This window comes from Oncorhynchus nerka, linkage group LG12 (assembly GCF_034236695.1).
Source record: "Oncorhynchus nerka isolate Pitt River linkage group LG12, Oner_Uvic_2.0, whole genome shotgun sequence".
Lineage (NCBI taxonomy): Eukaryota > Metazoa > Chordata > Actinopteri > Salmoniformes > Salmonidae > Oncorhynchus > Oncorhynchus nerka.
In genome coordinates this window covers 75,053,346-75,060,730 of record NC_088407.1, presented here as the reverse complement: position 1 = coordinate 75,060,730, position 7,385 = coordinate 75,053,346, and positions in this window count along the sequence as shown.

Genomic DNA, 7,385 nt, shown 5'->3' with positions numbered 1-7,385 from the left:
GCAGACAAGCGCACACACACACACCGATCCCCCCCTCACACACCGATCCTTCCTCACACACACACACACACACAAATCCAGTAGTTTCTGTTTTTCATCTTAATGAATTTCTGAACTTGTGAGCCTCCTTTCTTTTCCCAATGCTGTGCTGCTGAGATGGGCTGCGTAGCGTAGAGGAGAAAACGAAGGGACCGGCTGCCAAATCTTTTGATGTGTCAGGAGGGAGAGGGACAAAATGGAGGGATAAAATGAAAAGCTTTCCCTCTCTAGGCAGTGAGGGATATGGTTTATAAACTTGACTTCTACAGAAGTTATCTCTGGTGCATTTGCCAATCTTCACACCGTCTTGATCCAGGACTCCCAGTCCCAATCTCTGCCACTGTTCTGTCTCTCTGGGTGGCTTTGTATTCTTTTCCTTTTTTTCTATTAACTCTGAATGTTTCACTGCATGTTTTTTTCCCCCTTACTCATTTAATTATATATATATATATATTAAAAAAATTGTGCACTTTTCTACAGTTAAAATTCTTAATGGTTAAAATCACCCGCACATTTTCCTTTCAGCATCTATTTTGCAATAAATGATAAATGATTTAAAATAACACAACCTTTTATCTCACACCCTTTGAAGGCAGCAAATTAAAAATGTAAATTGGGAGCTAATTAATATGCAAATGTATTCATTCCCAGTTAACAATTAGCAATTAAACCTGCAGTGTTTAGAAAGAGCATAGAAAAGATGTGTAACTTAACTTATTATAAAAATTACGCACACAAAATTCTAATTGACTTCATAAATATTTCCCACTGTCTTTCTTTGTTTATGTGTAATGATTTTGAAATAATGATGCATTTTATCTGTGTAAAATACATTTTCTCCCTAAATGCTAGATGTCAAATATAAAGTTTATATTCACCCCTGCCTCTGAATGCTTCCATGTGTGTACTGTGTGTGTGTCCAAAGTTGATACACATGAACATTTAAAAGTCTGAATGGGAAGTTATTTAGACTGGATGGTGTTTAGATATTAATATGTCTGTATGGTATCGCTGGGCAGACAGACAGTTATTGCATATCAGAGACACTGGTTTTCTGATGGATGTTGAGGTACAGGGCTCAGAGAGAGAGAGAGAGAGAGAGAGAGAGATGAAGAAAGGAGACGGAGGGGAGAGATACCTTTGCCTGATCTGTCGGAGATTATCAAGATGGCGCTGCTGCAACAGCAATATTACAACTACAATCACTAATAATACTGCTACTGCTGTTATTATACAAAAAAGGACCAACACCACATGCAAAATATTTTGTGTTACTCATACAATTTTATTCAACCTAAACCAACATGAACCATAGTAGGTCTCCTCTCAAAATAACATGTATATTAATTAAGAGGTAAATTAAATTAAGAGATCGTTTCACTTCTAAATAAAGGGTGTTTAGTGACCGTTTGTCTGCACAGTTACCAAATGACAATCTAGAGTGTGAGCATGTGTGTGTTCCTGAAGGCCTCCAACTAAGCTAAGGAAAGGAAGCCCACTTCTCTTCAGGCTCTCACACTCCTCTATTCAGATAGCTGTGATTATGGCATTTCAAATGCCCCAGTAATCACCCCCTGTTATCGCTGTCTGTGTTGTAATGAGCGAGGAGACATATGTCCGATTCCCCTGCTGTTTTTTTATAAGCCTGCATTCAGTCCCAAACATTCAAACCTCTCTCCTCTCTCAGCTTGTATTTGCATCTGAAGCACTAACAGCCTAGGAAATAGTGCAACACTTACTTAGTGACATTTCTCTCTCGTCCGCCTATTCCGTACGCCCAGGGAGACACAATAACAATCAGCATGCATTTAATTTTAAAAATGTGTTCCCTTTAGAATTCCAACGTGGTGAAAAAGAGAGAGAGAGACATCTCAGTGTGCTGTGAAAGGCAGCCGAGTATCATGATGTAACACTACCGCACCGTAGGTAGGTAGGCTACCGCTACAGCAGTGCAATATTAATGCTAATCAAAAGACAGAGAAACCAGCAGGGTTAGCATATAAAACACAAACATTTTCTTCTGTATTTTCATTTCTTAGCAGGGATTTCTCCTTGGAGGGGATTTAGCCACACACAAAAACATTTCTGTGAATTTAATTGAACGAACCTTCTGAATTTAAGAACAGTAAAATGTCACGTTGGCAGCTTTGCACTTGGAGGGATAATTCACCTTTCAATAAATAGGGAAGTTGTCGAGGTAATTGATTTCTACTCAGTCCACTCAACTGAAAAATCTGCAAGAGGAATAACCAATATCTATTCATTAAACGATTCAACAACAAGCAACTAATTCCTAGCTTAGGCTACTCCACCTGGTGCCTACAACCCATAGAGAATACTAACTCCTATTTAGGTCAATGTGATTAGAGTCTTACAGTATTTTGGAATCATAAAACATTTCTGAATTTCACCCTTGTCAGTGAGAGCTCCAAAATGAATGCAGAGCACTTAAATCAAATTGGAAGTGTTTTTGAAATGAATGAATTTAAAAAGTAAACAAATTGTCTAAAAAACAACACATACTTAGTAGCACATACTTTAAATGACAATAGTCATTCAAATAACCCTCCAAAACATGCCAACTGTGCTTCATGTCAAAGTCAAGTGTCTCAGTTTGAATCTGAATGATTGCAGCATTTTGAGAAGTTAAAGGTCCAATGCAGCCGTTTTTCATCTGAATATCAAATCATTTCTGCGTAACAATTAAGTTCCTTACTGTGATTGTTTTCATTTTAAAATGGTCAAAAATAAACATAATAGCTTCTTAGCAAAGAGCAATTTCTCAAGCAAGAATTTGTCTTGGAATGTCTGGGAGTGGTTCGAGTGACGAGGGTAAAACGGAAAGCTAGTTGCTATTGGCCTAGAGGTTTGGAACTCTCTTATTGGTCTATTAACTAATTTACCACCTGGGGATGTCACCAAGCAGGCCAAAACTCCATCCCACCAAAGCTCTTAAACTAAAAGGACATTATCATAATTTTCACAATTTCACAGTATTATTCCAAATTCATAGTGGCGAAATACAGTATATATAAAATACAGGAAATCACATTTTTGACTGCACTGGGCCTTTAACCTCTCCCGTTTCCTATTTGGGCCTAATTATTTTGAAAGGACTTATCAGAATTATGTACCTAAGCACGGGATCTAACCCAGAAAATAAAGCTTCATGAAATGACAGACTTCAGAGGGAAATGAAATGAAGGAATAAGAGAATATGGCAACCCTGGGCCCTGAGCTGAAACTCATTACTGTTTACCTCTCTTATGAAGACATAACCAAAAGCAATGTTTTATCCACTTTAAACATTTCAAAGAAACAGCGAAAGCCTGTGGGTACAATAACAGCTTTAAATAGTCTTCAACGCCCATCCTCAGGGGATTACCCTGCCTGAAAATACTTAATTTAATAAATATGCTCTTTAACCTCACACTTTCATTTCGCATACTGTTATTATGAATTCATACTCTCTCTTTCTCCCCCTCTGCTAAATATGTATCCTGTTAGCTACTCCTTAACCATACATATTTGACTATTTTAGGAGGACCACCTACATTTGTTTTCAAATGCATTTTGGTTCATTAGTACCTCCAAGATAATACAGTGTGTGTGTGTGTGTGTTTATTGTAAGCACTGCTAAGTCTCTAATCTTCCACAAATAATTATCCTTGATCTAATCATACATTTATGCAGGAGAGAAACTGATGTTCTTAACATGGCTGGTCCCAGTAAAATAAGTTAGTACATCAACTAAATTATACATGGCGGAATGTGTATAGTTTGTGTGTGTGTGCGTGTGTATTTACACACCCGCACTAGCCCATGTTTATTTGTTTTTGTTCACAGCTGTGTTATTATTTACGAAGTCACTAACTTAAATCCAATGTAGTAGTTAACCTGCTCTTAGCCTCTTGTTTGCACTAGAGATGCTGTTCTTATTTTCTTGTGCAGTAAGCCTGATGGAGCCTGATTATACGAACTGATTAAAATTACCCTTGGAATTTTTACATGTGCAGTCTCACAGCGTGAGTCTCCGCTGCGGGTGTCTGCTATAAAGCTGAGGAACCACAGTATTTCTGCCTATCTGTAGTCAAATCTTGTTGGATTAAGGTAAAAAAATTCTCCTGTCACCACAAATAAGTATAGTCAGAGATGATTCATATCACTGGGTAGTGAACTGATATGAACTGATGAGATGTGTCTTTCTTCGTGAGCTGTGAGCCGTCTGATCAAACCTCCTCTTATGTACCGTAGTGCAACATGTACTGCATACCTGGGCAGAAAATAGTTCCATGTTGTACTTTATTTGAAAATAACAACTTTTCAAATACTTGAGGTAGTTAAATATAATTGATATAGAGTTTCAACTAAAAGGCAACTCTTTTCTTTGATATTCAAAAACAGGTCTCAGAAAAAACAAATCATATCTGAAGGTATTTTGAACACCTCTCAGAAAACCAAATCATATCTGAAGGTATTTGAATATATACATGTTATTTGAAAACATAAAAATATGTATCTGATGGCGGCCAAATATCTGACAAAGAACCAAAAACCAAAACAGTTAATTTAATTTGTGTAAATATATTATCATAAGCACATGGTATGAATCTTAAAATATAGCCTATACCAGGGGTAGTCAACCCTACGAGGTCCAAAGCCTGCTGGCTTCCTATTCTACCTGATTATTAATTTCACACACTTGGTATTCCAGGTCTAAATCAGTCCCTGATTAGAGGGGAACAATGAAAAAAAGCAGTGGAACTGGCTTCAAGGTCCAGAGTTGAGTTTGAGGGGCCTACAGCCTAGAATGAAATACACGAGGCACATGGAAGCCCATCAAAATTAGACTAGAACACTTTTGCAGCTTCAAAATGACCAAAACAATATTTTCATAATGAGTGACATAAGGTAATACAGTAACACTTCACATCAAGTTCATATACATGTCTAGTAACTTTGTGATTATTACAATAGCAACGTTGATACTTAGGACTTTGGAAATTGCTTTATAACTGCATTATAATGGAGTTATTACATAAGTGGAATAAGGAACAGTCACTATTCCCGTGTGCAGTAGTTAACTCTCAGCTCATTGCAATGCAATTAAAATGCAAATACCAAAGTATTATCAAACAATTTTATTACACAGGAACAAGAACCATTTAATTTCAAGTGTTACTGAGAATGCTAATAGTAACAAAATATGGCTGTTAAGTGTCAAAGTGAAACTACATATACCAAACCTGCTTTCGGGGGGAAAATCACATTAGTTTGTATTCTGAGTAAACTACTCCTTGATCGATGGTATCGTGCGTTTGAAACCATAACACCTACCCTCAGTAGGTCAAAGAGATTCAAAGTTATTTTTGCTAAGAATCCAAATAGGTGTTTGCAATGTTTGCAAATGGTTTCGAATTACTCTGCAGTATTTTCAGATATCATAAAATGAAATGCAGCTTTTGACTTTTTCAGTGGCATGTTGAAAGTACAGGGGGGCTGTGGCACCTTAATTGGAGAGTACAGGCTCGTAGAACAAGTGGAATGGTATCAAATACATCAAACACATGGGTTCCATTTGGAATGCAGTCTGTACCCATCTGATTGACTGGCTGTGGGGAAGGGAGAAGATGGAAGTCATTCGGGAGTGGGGCAGGTAGCGAGGATAAGTGTCTGCCTTATAAATCAAACAATCAAGTGATCAAATTCATCACAGATGCCTTTCTTATGGAGTGAGTCTAACAGATGTAGCTAGGCCTATAGGACTTGCAGATGGGAACACTTGACTCACTGACTGTCTCAAACTTGATACAACTTTAGTGTGGCACAAATGATGTATTGCATATAAACAATGTATTTCACAGCATTCATCACAACAACAAAAAAACATAACATGACAATGGCCTCCATAGTCATTTCAATGGTTATGTAAACATACTGAAGGTCGGTCTATCCAGAGAATAACAGCTCCCTCTAAACCAATAACAACACTTATCTGGAATGTGATAAGAAAGGTAGGTGTGTGTGTGTGTGTGTGTGTGTGTGTGTGTGTGTGTGTGTGTGCCTCAGGGTGTGTCAACCCTGGCCATTAATTAAATGTCATCTACAGTAATTAATTAATTTACTTCAAAACATTTAGGTCACTAGGAGATACTGCTGTGATTCTGTGTTGGTTACAATGTTTATGCAAATCACTGATAAATAAATGAGGGAGGGGATAACAGGGAGGGAAAGCTAGAAGGGCAAGAATACAAATTAGGAGTCAGATGAATGAAAATAATGTAAAATGTCCAACTTTTCAATGAGCAGAGTGTGAAACTTTTCAGTGCTAGGCCTACCTGTCACCAGCCCTCAACAGAACAACAATATGCCCACAGGCCTATACAACAACTAGTCTAATAGGCTTGTCAATTTGGGAACAATACCCTATGAGGGAGCCTATATTACTCCCTAAAAGTTCTCTCAAAAATTCCTTCCTTCCTCAGAGCGATCAAGGGTGAGAAGACAAAGAGGACATCAGCTCTCCCATTGCTCAAGTCCTTTCGCTCAGCCAAGCCTCACACGATCTCCTCATCCGGGAAGGAAACACACATGCTTTTCACCTTCACATTTCTTCAGGCGCCGGGACGGAGACAGGGACGAAGTATCTCCTTCATTATTGCTGTCACTGTGTCAAGTGATCGTTCGTTCCACGTCTCAACGTGCACCATGAATCTCCCGTTTGGGGAGGATATTTTTGGGGATAGAAGTGCACATTGAGTAGAGTCACCAGAGCACTCCGTGTTTTATCCGTTGGATATCTCAAGGGCCACACTTGTTTTACACAGGCATAACTCACATTTTTTTCTAACTCTCCCATAGTTTAGGTCCCAGTGCAACATCTCTGGAGGGAGGCTCAGGCTAGAAACAAGATAGGGCTACTCAGGGACTCATATCTTATTCATGAGCCACGTGTCCGGTGATGCAAGTGAACCCCAATAGTTTTCAAGGCTATCAAATTGCCAGCAACAGGTACAATAAGAATTAAGTTAAATGTGTATAAAATAAGCTACAAAATAACAGATGGTTTGGATCATTAATAATGGCAACTTCTTCTATAATAATCAAGTTCTTATATGTATCTTCCAACTGCCTGCATCCATAGACTTATCCGATTACATATCACAACATGTTTGTTTAAAAAAAATCTTACTTTGAAACATTTGCATAGAGGTCTATGCTGCTCCTCCACCTCTCTCCTTCCTCAACACAAGCAGCACATTCGATTTAGAACTTCCGCAGTACCCCTGAAAATATGCAAATTACCCTGAAAATAGGCAAATGAGAAAAACATGTTTCTGACCAAT